The following is a 20,608-nucleotide window of genomic DNA, read 5'->3' on the forward strand; positions in this document are numbered from 1 at the left end:
TATGGCATATAATATACTGTTGCGATACAGTGATAACAAGTTGGAAAAAGCTGGCACAGATACTGAAAAAAACTGCACAAACTGCAGTCGCGTTAGGTTAGATTAGGTTGAAGTGGCCGGTCCATGAGGAACTCGCTAGGCTAAATGAGTGCGTAGTGTCACCAGAAGTTAATTTAACGACCAAACTGAAAAATGCTATCAAAAAGCTGGACGTTTGTTATAAAATAACTCCATAATCTTGGCAAATACTGAAAAATTTCTGAGACTTATGCCGCTTGCTGCTTCTAGATCAGACAGCTGTATCACTCTTAATAGCAGGAGTCTTAGCCTGGCAAACGCAGGGCATGACCACAAAACGTGCTCGATCGTTTCCTCCACCAACCCGTACTTCCTACATCTGCTATCACTGACCAAGTCTAATTTAAGGCATGAGACGCCAGAAGGCAGTGTCCAGTCAGAATATCCGTCATGAGTCAACACCCCTCTCTTTTTAATGAGAGATGTATTCGCGTTAACCCATGTATGACAATCAGTCGGTGATTGGAGCCATAATCTAGCATAGCGCAACAACTAAAAGAGTTTTAGAGTACACTTGAAAGAATTGGAACAGCGAGAATCTTACAATCATTATAGGGCCGTGATAGATGATACCGAAAAGGTGGATGAATTGGGAAAGGAGACAAAAACTATACATGATTAACCAGGTAGGAAAGAAGTGAAAGCAAGCTGTAAGAAATGCAAGGTGTCAAAGATAACAAAGTAAAATTTTAAGGTCTAGAAGCCGCTAATGGGGTGGTCCCTAGCAATTTTATAGTATTTTCCAATAAGACATAGTCATTTCATAACATAGGTCATTGTTCATGAGGGGTTTTCAGTTTGGTCGTCAATGTCGTGGATGTACAAGTTCAGTTTATGTCAAGTCCTTAAGGACAAACCAGCTCAATTTAACTTAATTTTAGGCAATCTGAAAGCCTTACTTTTCATTTGTATTAAAGCGATACTTAGTAGCGACAGCCTTTGAGACTTCTTAAACGTGAGTACATATTTATTTAAGACAAAACTCGTTCTTTCATTTGGCAAATACAAATGTCCGCAACCAGTACGATGCTTTTCAAACGTATATATTAATATTCATAATCTCATTTTGTCCGCATACGAGGAGTTCGCGTACATCCACGAGAGGTGTCCGCTGATAAGAGATTCGTGACCACTCGGTAGAGGTTCCATCCCATTTTATATCAAATAACTGTCCGCGGCCGGCCAAGAGAGTCCCCGCCTTACGAAGGTAATTTTTCTAAAAAGTTTACCTTAAATATGGTGCATGAAAAGCTGTTCGGCTAAGGAAGATGTCCCTTAAGAGGGGTTTCTCTGTATATACAAACAAGGCTTTTCGCGTTAAAAACGGGCGCAAATTGCACTAGTGGACATGATGATTGAGAGCAACTGGTACATCAGCTGCGGTTTTAGCAGCATGAAAAAAACATCTGCCTACGAGATGTAAAAGAAAAATTGGTGGCAACCAGTTTGGCGTCCACAGAATCCAGCATGCAATTGACCCAACGCACAAACGCTGAGGTGATTGGGTTTTGTTGGCGAAATAAATTAGGTACAATGTTTAGTGACATACTAGCGAATGTCAAAAATGTTTTATTTTTGATAAGATATATAGCCAAGACTGATGTAAAATTTCTCTGAAAGCAAGCATAACGACTTGCTGCGGAATTAGGATGTTGAGGGTATTTTTCGATACAAGCGGTCAGAGGCTTGAAGAACGTTAAAATCGGTATTCCATAAATAAAGTTTCTTATAAAAAATATTTCAGGTATTCGAGATCTCAGGACTTTTTTGGAATACGTGCTTTCCTAAAACATATGTATAATACAACTGTTACATTTTTTATGAATTAAGTTCTTCTTTTCTTAACACAAAAATGTTAAAAAAAAATTGATGTTTTTCCGAAAGTTTTATAAGAAATTTTGTAGTTTTGAAGTTAAAAAACAAAAAATCCCAAAAAGGGAATTTTTTGGGAAATTTTGCGGAAACGGTCGATTATTATTGGTGAAATCGTTTTGATTTTAAATTAAAAAAGATTTAGCTAGGCTTTATTAAAACAGTAATTTTTTGAAGGGAAATTTATGTTAAGCTTTCAAAAAATTTATGAATACCTGGATTAAATACGTTTCTTGACGAGACATTTTATTATTATAGGTTAAAGTCAGTTTCGCATAGCACCGTTGCAGCTGATATTTTACTCCGTTAGACATTTATTTAAAATTAAGCCATTTTTGTTAGTGTATGGTCACAAAAGTTTCTTCCCGTGGGCCGGGGTGTTTGCCAGACTTACACTCGGAGACAGTCTGGTACATTGCGAGTGCCCTCAGTGTGTGCCGCGTGTAGAAAAATTCTCCTAATCAGGCAGCTCCTAATATTTCCCTATTAAACGACTTGATTTCCGTGAAATTTTAAACAAGAGCGTAAAAATAGTTTCTCATAAACGCTTTCATCGCTTCTATGCATGCAAAGCGGCCAGTCGTTTCATATTTATGCTATAGCATCAAAACGGAGCAATGCGACTCAATCGTTTATGTAAAACGGCCGTTAGATTCATATATCAAGACTATCGGACAAAATGTGTCCCGAGATCGGAGTCACTATGTGCGTAGTCCAGCGCACCGCCGAAGAAAGTGTTAAGTCCAATCCCACTCATCATCAACATGAAAGCTTCCGCAGGTGGAAACTTGTATCTGTTGCCATGTATCTTGAAATCAAACATTGTACGTAGCATAATCGATGCAACGTTAGTTCCAAACAAAATCTCGAAAAGGAAATTTTTTGAAAAATTTTCTGCAAACAAGAAACGTCCCAAAGGAGAAAATTTCGGGAAATTTTTCAGGAGGTTCTTCCACCAAAGCATTTGAAAATTCAAAAGAAAAAAAGAACGTTTTCGCGAGATAAAAAAATAAAAATCCCGAAAGATATATTTTTAATAAATTCCTCTTCACTTTAGAACGTTAAATATCACATACAAAATATGTCATCCCTTTCGTTTTTCTGTATCCCAAAATCACACACCTTGCGTAGAAGAACGCAATCCAGAATAAAAAAAGTAGCCAAAATGGAAATTTTAGGAAAATTTTTTCAAAAGAGAACAGTGAGAATACAAAAAATACTTCCGCAAGTAAAAGAATAAAAACCCCAAAAGGGATGTTTTTGATAAATTTTACTCTACTTTCCCGCTGCAAATAACCCAAACAAAATATTTCATCCATTGTCTCAAAATATCACATTGTTCCTAGAAGATTGAAATCGAGAGTAATCAAAAATCTGATAAAAAAGAGAGATTTTTGAGTAATTTTCCTGGAGCTTGCTTTACTTAAAACTAAAAAGTTCTATGCATTGTATGTAATACAATGAAAAGAGGGAAATTTTTGGGAAATTTGTCAAGAGATTTTTTAATCACCGCTAAAAGCCAGTAAACATAAATTCACTGCCAGCTAGCAAAAAAGTCCAATCGGTATTTTTTTGCGAAACTTTTCAAAAGTTTTTTTACCAAAGCATTAAAAATATTTCATCCCATTAGTTTTTCCTGTAACTCAAAATCACACATTGTTCGTAGAAGAAAACATTGTTCGCAATATGTAATGAATGTAATCGGGAATAATTTAAAAAAATTCCAGAAAGGAAATTTTAAGACAAATTTTTTGGAGCTCTGCAATTAGTGCAAAGTTAAAAAGAGGGAAACGTTTCAAGAGATTATTTTACCAAAGCTTCGAAAACTAAAAAGAAATATTTAAGCGAGTTAAAGAATGAAGATCCCCAAAAGGTTATTTTAGATATTTTTTTCTTCACTTTAGAACTGCAGATAATCCAAACAAAATATTTCATAATTTCTGCCTGTGCCTCAAAATCTCACATTGTTCGTAGAAAAACGCAAACGAAAATATTTAAAAATAAAATCCTAAAAGGAAATTTTTTGGGCATACTTTTTTTCAAGGGCATTGAGAATTCAAACAAATTTTTCGGTGAGTAAAAAAATAAAAATCCCAAAAGGGGTGTTTTATATATTTTTCTTTCTACTCTCCAGCTGAAAATAACCCAAGTATTAAAAAAAATATATATAAATATTTCAATCTTTATTCCTTTGTTTCAAAATCTCTCATTGTTCCTAGAAGAATGTAATCGAGAAGAATCAAAAATAAAATCCAAAAAAGAGAGATTTTTTTGGAAAATTTTCGGGTGCTTACTTTACTTAAATTATGCATTGTATGTAATAGAATGAAAAAAGGGACATTTTTGGGAAATTTGTCAAGAAATTTTTTCACCAACGCAAAAAGAAATCCTGTGCCAGCTAGAAAAAAAATGCCACCGGGATTTTTTTGCGAAACTTTTCAAAAATTTTTTACCAAACCAATAAATTACACACAAAATATTTCATCCCTTTGGTTTTTCCTGTAATTGAAACTCACACAATGTTCGCAGAAGAATGTAATCGAGAATAGTTAAAAAAAAAAATAACAGAAAGGAAATTATTGGACAAATTTTTTGATGCTCAAGTGCAAAGTTAAAAAGAGGGAAATTTTTCAAAAGATTTTTTTCACCAAAGCGTTGAAAATTAAAAAAAAAAAAATTTCCGCGTTTTGAAGAACGAAAATCCACAAAAGGATATTTTTTGATATTTATTTCTTCACTTTAGAACTGCAGATAAACCAAAAAAAATATTTCATCATTTTTTTCCTCTGCCTCAAAATCTCACATTGTTCATAGAAGAACGCAAACGAAAATATTTTGAAATAAAATCCCAAAAAGGAAGTTTTTTGGGAATATTTTTTTGGAGCTTTCTTAACTTAAAAATAAAAAGTTCTTTCTTTTTGACACACTGAAAGCTCCGAAATAAACACTGTGTAAGACACAATGGCACCAACAAGTGTGTGACACTGAGCTTTTTCGTAGTTACAAAAACTAACTAACTAAAACTAAGTGACCACAACAATTCAAAGTCGAAAACGAAGCAAACTGGCAACACTGCACATGCCACATAGACTATAGTCACTGCAATTTTTGTTATTGCATGTGTATTGGTGGCGCCACTAATACTAAAACACAGATTTAATTTTTTTTCATACAGCCCGGCGCGTGTGCACTTGTAAGTTAAATTAGTCTTTGCTTTTCTTGTTGTAAATTAAAAAACTTTGTTTATTACAAACTTTTGTGTCATACTTTTAGGAAACATAAACAAATAAATTTTTTTAAAGCTATTTAATTTTAGATATTTAATTAAATTTTCACTATTCATTTTCTCTGATTCTTTTCAATTTGTTAATTGTGCACTTAAAATGCACCGCTTGTCCGCTCTCGCGTTCTTTGGCCGCACAACTAAATTAAAAATTTCGAAATTTCGAAAATACTGCGAAATCTATTTTCTTGGCTATCAAGTGTGTAAGTGTTCATGTATGTATGTGTTAGTTGTCTGTGTTCGCTGCAAACTGCCAGTGCATTGTTTGTGTTTAAAAAATTTTCAGTTTTTATTTTTACTTTTTTTGTAATGTCTTGAGTAGTTTTTCTTTCGCTTTTGCATAGTATGCTTCAAATAAATATTATTGTTGTATTTGTGCACTTTTTCACTCTTACAAACTGGCTGTGTTGCTGTCTTTTGGCAGCTCGGTTTTTGGCATTTGTGTTGAGCTCTCTTTTTTGCTGAGAATGAGCAAAAATATAATAACTTAAAGATATACTTGGTATATTGACATTGCAAAAAACTGACAGAAAAAAACAACAACAAAAAATTATTATATTTATGTAATATTTTGGCATTGACATTCATAGGTGAAGGACACAAATCTAAGCAAGTGGTTGGTCAAAGTTCAAGGTTTTATTTTAAATTTGTCACAAGCTTAACGAACACTATTTTCGGCAGAAAGCTCAGTTCTAGCCCAGAGACTTTGATTTCAAGAGGCTCAACAGCTAAGAGAATCCACCACGTGGAAACCAACCCAATACTGGCACGCAACGATATTAGATGACATGACAAGTCGACAATTAAACAGACCTACAAATGAACTAACGCCCGAGACCGACCGAATCACTTCCAGGTGCAGAACATCAGACATAATTCAAGGAAAGAAGGAGACGAAGGCCTAAACGGTCGTAATGGCATTACAATATGGAAAAAGGAACTAAAACTGGAATGCACTCAGGACATTTGTAGGTAAATCAAACATACCGGCTCTCCGAATCAACCGAATACTGCCACGCAACGATATTGGATGACATGAGAAGGGACGATTAAACAGAATTACAGCTGACCAAACCCCTCACACCGACCACATCACGGCAGGTTTTGCTTTCCAGGTGCAGAACATAAGATATCATTCAAGGGAGGAAGAGGACGACGGTCTAGACAGTGGCAATGACATTGGAATCTACATAGACAGCTCAAAAATGGAAAAAGGAACTAAAGCTGGAATTTACTTAAAGCATTTGCAGGAAAATTAATAACACCGGCTCTTCGAATCATTCTGTGTAGTCTTGGGGGAATAGAGAGAGCAGCCAGGCTGCTTCTAGATAGCACAGTCCCAGACATCAATTTAACAATCCAACGTGATAAAGTCGTATAATGTGCGCAGGTATTGAACCTCGATGGTATGCAAAAGACACGTAAATTTTTGGCTTCGCTGGATTCCAGGGCACAACGATATTGAATGGAACGAATTTGCAGATGAGATGGCCAGGATATAAGCAAGGCCGGCAGTTACGTACGACCACCGCTGGGGAATCTGCTGAGAAAAATCGAGAAATGTGAGATCAGAGCAACGGACTTGCTGTGGACCAACACGGTTGATTGCGTGGCCTGAAAGTCTATATGACAATGGTGGATAGGAAAGTAACCAACTAGAAAATAACGCAAGCTTAACAAATTTGCAGCTAGAATACTTACGAGAGTCATCACAGGTCACTGCGCTATTGCACCAAAACTCCAATGGTGGTACATACAAACAAGCTAACTCTTCAGAAGCTGTCAGAGTGAGCAGCAAAAGGAGTGGATTCATAATTTTCTCTGCCGATATCGAGGACTACAAACCAGATGACTTGGATTTCTGGGATCACGGTTTTTCAGGTTCAGGTTTTTTAGGTTCATCAGTGAAAGAAAATGGTTCGTTGAGGACCACTAAAAATCACCCGGCAATCAAGTCTTTGGAGTGGAAGTTTGGGGAATTTCCACGTACGCCCTCTTTACTAAATCCATCGACAACAATCAGCGTCGAGGAGTGATCGATTGTTATCGACGAGTCATGGGCGTGCAATACATTTTCGAGTTATCTATTTTTTTACCATTTGCTGTCGGCGTGCAATTGACGAGGTAGTCACGTTTATCGATTTGTTATCGATATGATAACCATTATCAATGTTATAGATGAGTTATCGTTTTTTGTTATTAGAGCAAAATAGATTTGTTCTCGAAAAATATTGATATGTTAACGAAAAGTTATCGATTTGATATACGAATAGTATCGATTTGTTATAGAAAATATATCCAAAAGTTATTTATTTGTAAGCTAAGTTTTGACCGTTTTTTAATCGATTAAAACCGTTATCTACAATTTATCGGATAATTTTAAATTTGCTATCGCTATGTTATCAACATGTTACAAACGAGGTGTGGACGAGCTATTGTTTAATTATCGATGTGCTATAAATATGTTATCTAAAATCAACATTACACTTTTTCAACATTTACTTTTATGTTCCTGGATGCAGTGGCGTAACCAATAATTTTCCAATTGGGGGATGATAATTTCGTTTGGAAGCAAATTAGTATTGAGACACACAGCAGCTAAAGTTGTGAACTTTGTGTACTCATCGGAGGCCCTGTTTGGTATCAACTGGCTCGGTAAGGTCTTCCCAATTTTAACGGGGCTTAAATCTTAAATTCAGACACAGCAGCGTACAAGTAACTTTTTTTGCAGTCTCAAAAGTTGCTTTGAAGTCGATAAAACGACGATTTGTGTAAATTTTCTTCCCACGAGTCCTTTTTAAAACTTGGCGAATGATGAAGATCTGATAAAAAGCAGACTTACAGAATATGAAGCCGAACTGTTGAGTTACAATTATTTCGTTCAATTTGAGCTTCAATTTTATGCATCATACGAGTGTATACCCTGCAGGAAAAGAAGCTAACTACGAGTTCGCTATAAGCTGATTTCAAACAAGTCAAATAAACTGGCACACAGATATATACTGCTTCAGGTACAAGGGAAAACTGCTTGCTTTGTTTCATCTCGGTAGCTGGGCTTACACAACCTGTAGGTGAATACCTAATAGTTTTCCGTTGCTCCACGAAGCTACGAAGGGCACCTCTGCTCTAGAGATGTTTGGCAACAAGAAATTTTTGATAAACGCAGATATCAATTTGCCCCACCCTAATGTACATAAATGCTATGAAAGTACATATTTTACGAAAATATTCAAAGAAATTAAATTACTATTAAGAGATAATGATTTTCCAGAGAATATTGTAAAAAGTTTAATAAGAAGAACGGAATCAACAAACCGAGATATTATACCAAAAACCCCAAAAATATTTAAATCTGTTATTTACGTACCTGGTTTATCAGAGCGACTTGCCAAATCAGATTGCTATAATAGCGAAGAAACAAAAATTGCCCATAAACCAATAAACACTCTAAAACATATTTTCAATAAAACAAAATCAAAAATACCAAACACCGAAAAAAGCAATGTTGTATATAAAATTCCTTGCAAAGGTAATGATAAAGAATCGAGCAATAAGATTTATGTGGGCACAACCAAAGCAAAATTCAAAACTCGACTGTCACAACACAAATCTGATTACAAACAATGTTATTCTACTAACAACCATAAAACAGCTCTCATGGCCCACTGTGCCAGCAGTTATCACAGTCCGAACTTCGACGACGCTTCAGTTATTGTGAAAGAAGAGAAATGGAAGAAGAGGTACACATTAGAAATGTTACATATCGTTAACACACCTTCAAACATACGATTTAACTACAAAACAGATATTGACAATACTGCACAGTCGTACAGACACTTGTTGACAAAAAATAAACAGTATAATACTCCACGTCAGACAGTGTAAAAGTGAAATAAATGTATGTAATTAGAAAAATTATTGTTATTTGTGATATATTGTTTGATTATAATTTTCATGTTGTTTTTTTATTGTTAATAGTTACCCTGAGGACGATTACCGAAGGTAATCGAAATATATCGGTTATACAAGAACTTCTTGTGTTTTATTACACCTGACCTCGAGCCAGCTTAACTCACAGATAACTCACAGATAGAAAATATTCAACATTAAAGAAATTTGTTCGCGAGCTATTTTTACCTTAGTGAGATCGTAAAGAGACACAAGATACCCAAGAAGAGAATAAATGAAGAGAGAGCACAAACATAAAGTATAAGAGAAATTGGCAATGTATACAAAGGTAGTAGATACTTTTCAGAAACAAATAAACTTCTTTCAAATACAAATAGGCACAAATAAATTTAAAATAGTTTTTGTGGAAGTAGGTGGATGTTGTTGTTGTTGCTTAGGTATAAGTAGAGTGTTAGTGACGTTGATGGGCCTTTCCCGGGAATAGATCCCGCATGTTCCGGTAACAAGCACCATTAAGATATTAGCCCGACCTTCAAGGGTATGATTGATTATGCCCACGTTGAACCTACTAGGCCATACCGCCCCCGAAACCTCGCTCACATGATAATATATGGTAGCAAAAAGGCAGATATGCTGCCAAGGTGGGTACAACTCTTGAAGCACTTTTGTTTGACATACCAAGCAGTTGGTGAAAGATAAAAAGAAAGGAAGGATTGGGGATATGAAACCAGGCAGGAAATGAGTGCAACCAACGAAGGCAATTCGGCATGTCTAAGATCATGAGCAAGTCTTATGTTAGTAAACTGACAAAGTTAGTCTTGGCACTAAAGAGAGAAGACTATAATCGAAGAGAGAGGAGCGGACTTATATGGCACTGCGTTTTGGCATCACGCGCATATAAATCGGGTTTTGTTTGATGCAGAAAATGTGCGCTGCAGGAAGAGATGAAGAAGGATTTGGAGCAAGTATGGTTGAGCCAAGAAAGCGTCCAATGTTTGGCAAGAACTCAAAATTGGTTTATGTTTCTAAGAAGTAAAATGAATTACGAAGCGAGTTTGAAAATTTGCAAAGTGGCCAACCTGAAGATTTCCGTTTCATGATGCGAAATTGTAATTCGAACAGATGGGCTTAATTCCTTCTTCTTCTTCTTGTAGCAGTTCCTCATCCATAATTGCTATTACTCTAACGGAAGTACAAGGACGACATATATTGATTCTGGTTAAGAAAGAGTTTAATCTATTAGAGTATCCAGACCACAGTTGCGCCAGGGTGAACTGCGAGTTTCGAGAATTGGACTCTAAGGACGGCATTTGCCATTCCCTTATTAGCATTAGACTTTACCGTTATTTTGTGAAGGGCCTGCTAATGCTCATCTGATTATACGGCTGAGCTCCTATGTTGCGATTCTCTATGAAGTTCTTGCAGAGATTTTTTTTATATTCCTGATGCCCCTGGGAGGCTACAATCAGTTGTCTGATAGGATGTCCAGGTTTCAGAGTATTTAAAAAAAACTGTTTGATCAGAATTTTTTTCTTTCTAATTTATTAGGAGAATTTGTTTTTTTTTTTTTTTTAGTATATAGTTTTAATTTTATAGGCATGCTCATCAATGGGAGAATCAGGACTATTGGCTTAGCCGGTAATGTGGTTTTTGTTGCAATTAGGATACTCCTAGAAGGTATTGAGGAGTGTTATTCTTGCTGAACGAATTTATATGACCATATTGAACCTTATAGGCCGAAGATCAGAGAATGCAAAAATAAAATGCAACTAATCACTTATATGTACATCATTCGGGCGAGGGCCTAAATATGATTGCGAAAACTTCTCACACTGTTTATAACGATTTATACTTAGGCATTTAATAGATCCTCGAAGCTGCAAACACATTGCGAGTTTTCTTGCACAAGCCCGCCAACTACCTTATATATGTGTCCGGAGATTGGGTGTAAATGAACCTATTTCCTTTCCGTTTCTTCTACCAAAAACAGGCATGTCCACCGCCACCACAGGTTCAGGTCCAGGCCACCATATAAATAATTTGGCTATATGTCCTCCAACTCATCCGCTGCGACCAGCCGAACATTGAATTCACCAATCACCAGTTGCTTGGCAATCGATCAACCGATTCAAGATATGTGCAATGCCGAGTCACCATTCCTATACAACGACATCCACAGATCTACCGATTCCGCAGTTGAGATTCGTCTGACATCGATATCACCAACCACGGTTTGCTTGGAAATCGATCTACTGATTCTTCATCATCGATTCGCCAGCGTCCATCATTCTACCAATTCGTCATCTACAATTCGCTTGGTATCGATTCCACCAACCAACACTTGCTTACGAATCCATGCACCGATTCTCTTATCCGTCTAATCAACATCCATCGTTTTCTCCTTAACGACTCGCCTGGTATCGATTCCACCAACCAGCGGTTGCTTGCAAATTGACCCATCGCTCCGCAACGTCGCCACGAAAAAACTGTTATCGACAACGGTTTTAGCGGACATTTTTGGGTCGGACAGAGTATACATGAAAATTTTACAATCAAATGAAAATTTTTTTAGTAGGTAATGAAAAAAACTTTAAAAATCAAAGTCGAAAAAAAAAAACAAGTAAGGAAGGTTAAGTTCGGGTGTAACCGAACATTACATACTCAGTTGAGAGCTATGGTGACAACATAAGGGAAAATAACCATGTAGGAAAATGAACCGAGGGAAACCCTGGAATGTGTTTGTATAACATGTGTATCAAATGAAAGGCATTAAAGAGTATTTTATGAGGGAGTGGGCCATAGTTCTATAGGTGGACGCCATTTAGGGATATAGCCATAAAGGTGGATCAGGGTTGACTCTAGAATGCGTTTGTACGATATGGGTATCAAATTAAAGGTATTAATGAGAGTTTTAAAAGGGAGTGGTGGTAGTTGTATATGTGAAGGCGTTTTCCAGATATCGACCAAAATGTGGACCAGGGTGACCCAGAACATCATCTGTTGGATACCGCTAATTTATTTATATATGTAATACCTGCCAAGATTTTAAGGGTTTTTTATATCGCCCTGCAGAACTTTTTCATTTTCTTCTACTTAATATGGTAGGTGTCACAACCATTTTATAAAGTTTTTTCTAAAGTTATATTTCGCGTCAATAAAACAATCCAATTACCTTACCATATTTCATCCCTTTTTTCGCATTTGGTATAGAATTATGGCATTTTTTTCATTTTTCGTAATTTTCGATATCGAAAAAGTGGGCGTGGTCATAGTCGGATTTCGTTCATTTTTCATACCAAGATGAAGTGAGTTCAGATAAGTACGTCAACTGAGTTTAGTAAAGATATATCGATTTTTGCTGAAGTTATCGTGTTAACGGCCATGCGGAAGGACAGACGGACGACTGTGTATAAAAACTGGGCGTGACATCAACCGATTTCGCCCATTTTCACAGAAAACAGTTAACGCCATAAAATCTATGCCCCTACCAAATTTCAAAAGGATTGGTTAATTTTTTTTCGACTTATGGCGTTAAAAGTATCCTAGACAAATTAAATGAAAAGGGCGGAGCCACGCCCATTTTTAAATTTTCTTTTATTTTTGTATTTTGTTGCACCATATCATTACTGGAGTTGAATCTTGACATAATTTACTTATATACTGTAAAGATATTAAATTTTTTGTTAAAATTTTACTTTAAAAAATTTTTTTTTAAGTGGGCGTGGTCCTTCTCCGATTTTGTTAATTTTTATTAAGCGTACATATAGTAATAAGAGTAACGTTCCTGCCAAATTTCATCATGATATCTTCAACGACTGCCAAATTACAGCTTGCAAAAGTTTTAAATTACCTTCTTTTAAAAGTGGGCGGTGCCACGCCCATTGTCCAAAATTTTACTAATTTTCTATTTTGCGTCATAAGTTCAACTCATCTACCAAGTTTCGTCGCTTTATCGGTCTTTTGTAATGAATTATCGCACTTTTTCGGTTTTTCGAAATTTTCGATATCGAAAAAGTGAGCGTGGTTATAGTCCGATATCATTCATTTTAAATAGCGATCTGAGACGAGTGCTCAGGAACCTACATACCAAATTTCATCAAGATACCTCAAAATTTACTCAAGTTATCGTGTTAACGGACGGACGGACGGACGGACATGGCTCAATCAAATTTTTTTTCGATCCTGATTATTTCGATATATGGAAGTCTATATCTATCTCGATTCCTTTATATATGTACAACCAACCGTTATCCAATCAAACTTAATATACTCTGTGAGCTCTGCTCAACTGAGTATAATAATTTCGCAGGCTTGAAAATGATTTTTTTGGGTATGTGTAGTGGAACTTTTTTTCCTTAGCCCAAATCCTATCGAAAAATCGATGACTCGATATCGGCTAATAAATCGACCCAGTCTAATATTTATTTTAAAAGGAAATAGGTGCCATATTGTCACTGTATTGTCTGATTGCTACCTCAGTTTTCGATTCGACCCACCTTACACATGTTATACAGAATAGCGTAGACCTCCATACATGGGGAACCCAGAATCCTTCCACATATTGGCGTGTTCTCACTCTACGTATTTGCAATCACTCAATTAATCAAAAGACTCCTTTACATATACTTGGCCTCAAACACCACAAGCTGCATGTGCGGCAGCACAAGTGATTCCACCTTTCCTTGCATTAATGAGCAAACGCGCGGGCTTCCATTTAATCACTACGTATTTTGTTTGTTAATTTCTCTACACTAAAGTTTTGTTTGTTAATTTCTCTACACTAAAGTTACGTCGCTTCGATTCTGTTTTCATTGCTTTTCACTTCACAATTTTGGTCTTTATTTGCTCATTGTATATCTTGAATGCATTTAATTCGCTCAATTTCCAACTGCTTAAGCTGCTGCTGATCTTTGGGTGCAACTTTATTCAAGCAAGATGTAACATCTGCACACACACACACACACACATACATACATTCGACACAGTTACTGTATACGAAATGCAACACTCACACTTTAGTTAAATAAAAGAAAGAATGAAAGCTATACCACACACCAGTGGCGTAGATAGCTTTTTGTGATGAGGGATTTAATTTTTTTTTTTTATTTTTAAGTTATTTTTATTGAATATTTTTTATAATCAAGATAATCACTTTTTATATTTTATAAAAAAAAAAAAAAACAAAAAAAAAAAAACAAATAAGGAACATCACCATGTAGGAAAATGCACCCAAGGTAACCCTGGAATGTGTTTGTATGACATGGTTATCAAATGGAAGGTATTAAAGAGTATTTTAAAAGGGAGTTGGCCTTAGTTGTATAGGTCGTACGGGTGGACCAGGGGTGACTCTATAAGGTGTTTGTACGATATGAGTTTAAAAATGAAAGGTTTTAATGAGGGGTTAAAAGGAAGTGGCCCTTAGTTGCATATGTGAAGGCGTTTTCGAGATATCGACAAAAATGTGGCCCAGGGTGACCCAGAGCATCATCTGTGGGGTACCGCTAATTTTTTTATATATGTCATACGACGTATTATAACAGTATTCCTGCCAAGATTCCAAGGGCTTTTGATTTCGTCCTGCAGAACTTTTTGTTTTTCTTCTATTTAATATGGTAGGTGTCAACCCACTTTTCAAAGTATTTTCTAAAGTTATATTTTGCGTCAACGTACCAATCCAATTACAATTTCTCATCCCTTTTTACGCATTCCGTTTAGAATTATAGCATTGTATAAGCTTTTATTTACTTTCACTTGGCTGTTGTCTGTAATCAAATCGTGCAAGTTAAATTCGATACACTTCCCGGTGTCCGATTGAGCTAAAATTTTGCACACATGTATAACTCCGATGACAATGTAATATTACTTTGCGAGAACTCGATAAATTAATCGATAACAGAGTTATCGGTAAAGATTTGTGTTCACAAGGCAATAAAAGCCTAAGTCCTCAAGAACGCAGGTAACTTTGCTTTGTTTGTGTATGCACCAAACGTAGAAGTTAGGCTGTTATCGCTAAGTGTTGCATACTTTTTGTTGCATTCTTTTCTGCGCACTTGATTTTGGTTTACAGATTTTTGGCGATGGAACAGAGTAGAGATCTGCAATTAGTAGTTGTAAACTGAACGTCACATAGGCAAAGTCACAATAAAATATGATTTTAAGTTAGTTAACACTCGAATAGCAGAACTTGACTGTTCAAAGCTGACTTCGAAGAAACCTTGTAATGTTGATGCATTAAAAGAAATGGATAGGATGAGAAACGTTACAAATAACTAAGTAAAGATTACATAACTAATTTAAACAATTTTACCCTAATTTTACCTTAATAAAAATTAAAAAAAATCATATTTAAATTAAATTTAAGGAAAAATCTTTTCTAAGAACAAGCTTCTATTACTTGTTAATAAAACGAACTAAAAAGTAAAAAATAAAATTAAAAAAAAAAACTTTTTAAAAATAAGCTTTTATTATTGGTTAATAAAACAAACTAAAAAGTAAAAAAATAAATTGACTGTAAAGAAATATAACACTTAATAACTTCATTGTAACCTTTAACTATAATTAGGCTTTTCCGTCTGCGACAAAAAAATTTCATATTGTACATAATTATATATTTTTAACATTAAAACTTTACACCTAAATTATTAAATCTTACAGTTTATATCACAGTCCTAATTGATCTAATAAAATCGTGTTACATTGTGATAGCAAGAAAAGGATGTCCTAAGTGTTCTTAATTATACCACCAAGATTTAACACGCTTTTTATTAGAACAATTAGGAATGTGATATAAACTGTAAGATTTAATAATTTAGGTGTTAAGTTTTTATGTTAAAAATATGTAATTATGTACAATATGAAATTTTTTTGTCGCAGACGGAAAAGCCTTATTATAGTTAAAGGTCACAATGAACTTATAAAGTGTTATATTTCTTTACAGTCAATTTATTTTTTACTTTTTAGTTAATTTTACTAACCAATAATAAAAGCTTATTTTTAAAAAAGTTTTGTTTTCTTTAATTTTATTTTGAAATTTTTGTAATTTTCGATATCGAAAAAGTGGGCGTGGTCATAGTCGCATTTCGGCCATTTTTTTACCAAAATAAAGTGAGTTCAGATAAGTACGTGAACTAAGTTTAGTAAAGATATATCGATTTTTGCTCAAGTTATCGTGTTAACGCCCAAGCGGAAGGACAGACGGTTGACTGTGTATAAAAACTGGGCGTAGCTTTAATCGATTTCGTCCATTATCATAGAACAATGTAATCGTCATAGAGTCTATGCCCCTGCCAAATTTCACAAGGATTGGTAAATTTTTGTTCGACCTATGGCATTAAAAGTATTCTAGACAAATTAAATGAAAAAAGAGCGGAGCCACGCCCATTTTGAAATTTTCTTTTATTTTTGTATTTTGTTGCACCATATCATTATTGGAGTTGAATGTTGACACAATTTACTTATATACTGTAAAGATATTCAATTTTTTGTTAATATTTGACTTAAAAAATTTTTTTTTTAAAGTAGCCGTGTTCTTCATCCGATTTTGCTCAGTTTCATTTAGCACATGTACAGTAACATTAGTTATGTTCCTGCCAAATTTCATCATGACATCTTCAACGACTGACAAATTACAGCTTGCAAAACTTTTAAATTACCTTCTTTTAAAAGTGGGCGGTGACACGCCCATTGTCCAAAATTTTACTAATTTTCTATCCTGCGTCATAAGGTCAACCCAACTACCAAGTTTCATAGCTTTATCCCTCTTGGGTAATGAATTATCGCATTTTTTCGGCTTTTCGAAATTTTCGATATCGAAAAAGTGGGCGTGGTTATAGTCCGATATCGTTCATTTCTAATAGCGATCTGAGATGAGTGGCCAGGAACCTACGTACCGAATTTCATTAAGATACCTCAACATTTACTCAAGTTATCGTGTTAACGGACAGACGGACGGACGGGCGGACATGGCTCAATCAAATATTTTTTCGATACTGATGATTTTGATATATGGAAGTCAATATCTATCTTGATTCCTTTTTACCTGTACAACCAACAGTTATCCAATTAAAGTTAATATACTCTGTGTGCAAAGCACGCTGAGTATAAAATCAATTGAAAGAGTGCGGATGGCGGGAGGAGAAGGAGAGCACCACCCATCGTTTTTCCAAAATTGTTTAGATCGCGATCTGTATCAGCCAGATAACAAAAATTATTGATTTAAGAGAAAATGTATATTGTGTTATAACAATTTATATAATTTGCAGCAGGGTGGGAGAGGGGGGGGGGGGGTAGGAGGACTGAGACGGAGGGTGTCACTACTCACTTTGTGAGCCATCGACTTATTTGAACCATTGATTTTGTAATATTGGTGAAGGTCAGTAAACGTAAAGTTATAATGTGTAAAAATTATTAAAAAGTAATTCTTCGCAGGGTCGTGGGACTCCCTCTTTCCATTTTCGAAAAAAATTTCGCCAGTACACTATTGTCTATCTGTGTCCCAAATTTCATCATAATCCGTGTAGCCGTTCTGGCGTGATTTAGTCACAAAGGCGAAAAAACACAATAATTAAATTATAACTGTTTATAGGGAGCGGGGACTTCCCCCCTTTCCAAAAACTTTTAGCTAATGTATCCTTCTAGACTATTGGCTATATGTGTGCCAAATTTCATTCGAAACCGATTAAGATAAGACAAGATGTAATATGTGTTCTAATATGAACAAAATCGGACCAAAAATACGATTTTTTGAAATATTTCGAGTATCTTATTCTATTTATTGCATTGTCATCGGGCTCTGAACTATATTTCAAGCTTCAAGCTTGTCGCTTATCGGGAGGTTTCATAAATTTCAATTACAAAATTCGTAAACAACGCTCGCTACACAGAGTCAAGCTAAATAAAAGCGTTTAACCCTCCGATAGATTGTAGCGCCTGGCCAGATGAGAAGGATTTATTTTCGTGAATAACTTTGCTGCTACCCGCCCAATCATGAAAAGCTTTAGTGACTTTTTAAGTTTAGAGGCGGTCTTTGTAATAATTCGGAAATCGATATTTCTTTCTTTTTATTTTATCTTTTTTTTTTGTACCAAAGTTGATTATGTCACATTTTGGCGTGGTCGTCTTGCTAGACGAACATATTTTTAAGCCTATAAGATCTCATAGTTCGTATTCATTTCAAAATGTATAAATAAAAATTCAAACTTATTTCTGGGTAATCACAGTGTGCAACGAGTTCTCTTCAAAATTCAGATATTTATGGATAAAATTCAAAGTGTCAAATTTCGTCCGGCCGGACGACAAGACTAAGATGTGTTGAATTTATTCCCCGCTAATCTTACTTACTTACTTAATTGGCGCTTAACCGTCTAAACGGTTATGGCCATCCAACAGGGCACGCCAACCGGCGCCAATTGGTCACACCAAGGGAGTTTAATTCGTTTTCCACCTGGTCCTTCCAACGGAGTGGGGCCGCCCTCTACTTCTGCTTCCATAGGCGGGTTCCGATAGAAACACTTTCTTGGCCGGAGCATCATCTTTCATTCGCATAACATGGCCTAGCCAACGCAGCCGCTGCGTTTAATTCGCTGGACTATATTGATGTCTGCGTATAGCTCGTACAGCTCATCATTAAATCTTCTTCGGTACTCGCCATCGCCAACGCGTAGAGGTCCTTAAATCTTTCGAAGAACTTTTCTCTCGAACACTCCAAAAGCCGCTTCATCTGCTGTTGTCATGGTCCATGCTTCTGCCCCATATAGCAGGACGGGTACGATAAGTGACTTGTAGAGTATGATTTTCGTTCGCCGAGAGAGTACTCTACTTTTCAATTGCCTACCTAGTCCAAAGTAGCATTTATTGGCAAGATTGATTCTTCGCTGGAGGGTTAAAAATGTGATCTATATATGGGGCCTGGCCTATGCAAAAGTGCCAGTTTCTGACCGATATTTTGGCTTCATTGCCATCGAAAAAAATGATAACAAAAAAATTTGAGGATGCTTCAGCAGCCACCAAAATGGCATCGAAGGAACCAAAGACTTCATCGTCTTTCATTTGTGCTCTTCTTTCTCTACATTTTTAGTACAGGACTTTCTAGTGAAAGAGCGTCGCAAAAATTATCGAAACGAGAAAAAAGGGGACAATTTGTTTGAGTTATAAGCCACCTTTTCATAGACCGCGTCACATATATAAAATTCAAATTATGTATGTATGTAGGTATAGATTGAGTTGCGTCTTAAACGGATCGACCGCTCACAACGAAATTAGCACAACCCACTAGAAACCTTCCAGGGATGGTCATAGGCTAAAAATAAAATCGATATATAAAAGGGGCGTGGCACCTCCCATAAAAAAATTTATATTTTTTACTACATAACTCTGAAGGTATTCATGCTAGAACATTGAAATTCATTAAGGAGTTATATGAGGTCAATCCCTAACGCCCCCAAGAAAATGTGGGGTGGGGAGAAGGGGGCGTGGCACCTCCCATATAAATGGAATTTATAATACTGCATATCTCTGGATGTAGTAATGGTAGGATAGTGAAAATTGGTAAGGAGCTTTATGAGGTTAAGTCCTAACACCTCCAGTGAAATGTGGAATTGGTGAAAAGGGGGCGTGGCACCTTCTTAAAATGGGATTTTTTAGAACTATGGCTGCCGTACAAACGTAGGTTATTATAACAGCTAAAGTTTGACTACAGAGTTGTTTGGCTGTTATTCCTTTTGGATGTTTAGTAATCTTCCGCCCTTAAAATTTTTTGTTAACTTCAGTCTATCCACATCTTCTATCTACATATATATAAAGTTAAAATTACGAATGTTTGTATGTAGGTATAAATCGGGTTGCGCCCTAAACGGATCGGCCGATCACAACTAAATTTGCACAACCCACTAGATACCTTTCAAAGATGGTCATAGGCTGAATATAGCTTCAATATAAAAAAGCAAAAAAGGGGGTGGCACATACCATACAAATGGAATAATGAAAATTGGTTACGAGTTGTATGACGTTAATTCCTAACAGCACCAGTAATACATGGAATTGAAAGAAAAAAACAAGACAAATGGGACTTTCAGAACTATGGCTGCCTTAAAAACTTAGGTTATTTTAACACCTAAAGTTTGATTGCAGATTTGGGTTTGGCTGTTATTCCTTTAGTAACATTTTATGTTATCTTTAAGGTTGGTATTTTTGGATATGCCTGGAGGAACCGGAAAAAAACATTTCTGTTTAATTTCATATTAACTGATGTAAGAGCAAAAAGAGAAATCACTATGGCAGTTGCTTTTTCAGTTATCGCGGATACCCTTTGTGTGGTGGACGTACAACTCCGCATTTAAATGACAACTGTCTGCAAACATCTGATACACAGATGTGCAACATAAGTAAGCGGTCAGGTAAAAGTGATGGTGTGAGATGTGTGCACCATGACTCATAAACAGTCGCTGCAAGTTTTAGACCAAACCCTTA

The 20,608-nt window shown here is 35.8% G+C and overlaps 1 protein-coding gene across 4 annotated transcripts in view; it reads right to left on the bottom strand.

Moving 5' to 3' along the window:
• The window catches only part of sqa (spaghetti-squash activator), a 282,797-nt gene that overhangs the window by 244,053 nt on the left and 18,136 nt on the right, over positions 1-20,608 (bottom strand). Inside the window, exon 1 of one of the 4 annotated variants that reach the window (XM_067771742.1) lies at positions 5,218-5,359. The exons of 2 other annotated variants lie outside the window; for them this stretch is intronic. The gene's annotated coding sequence lies outside the window, so the exon portion shown is untranslated. Of the gene's footprint in view, positions 1-5,123; positions 5,360-20,608 lie in introns of those variants that run through there. One more of the 4 variants, XM_067771747.1, reaches the window with a different exon arrangement.

The sequence above is a fragment of the Eurosta solidaginis genome, chromosome 3 (genome assembly GCF_040869045.1).
Source record: "Eurosta solidaginis isolate ZX-2024a chromosome 3, ASM4086904v1, whole genome shotgun sequence".
Lineage (NCBI taxonomy): Eukaryota > Metazoa > Arthropoda > Insecta > Diptera > Tephritidae > Eurosta > Eurosta solidaginis.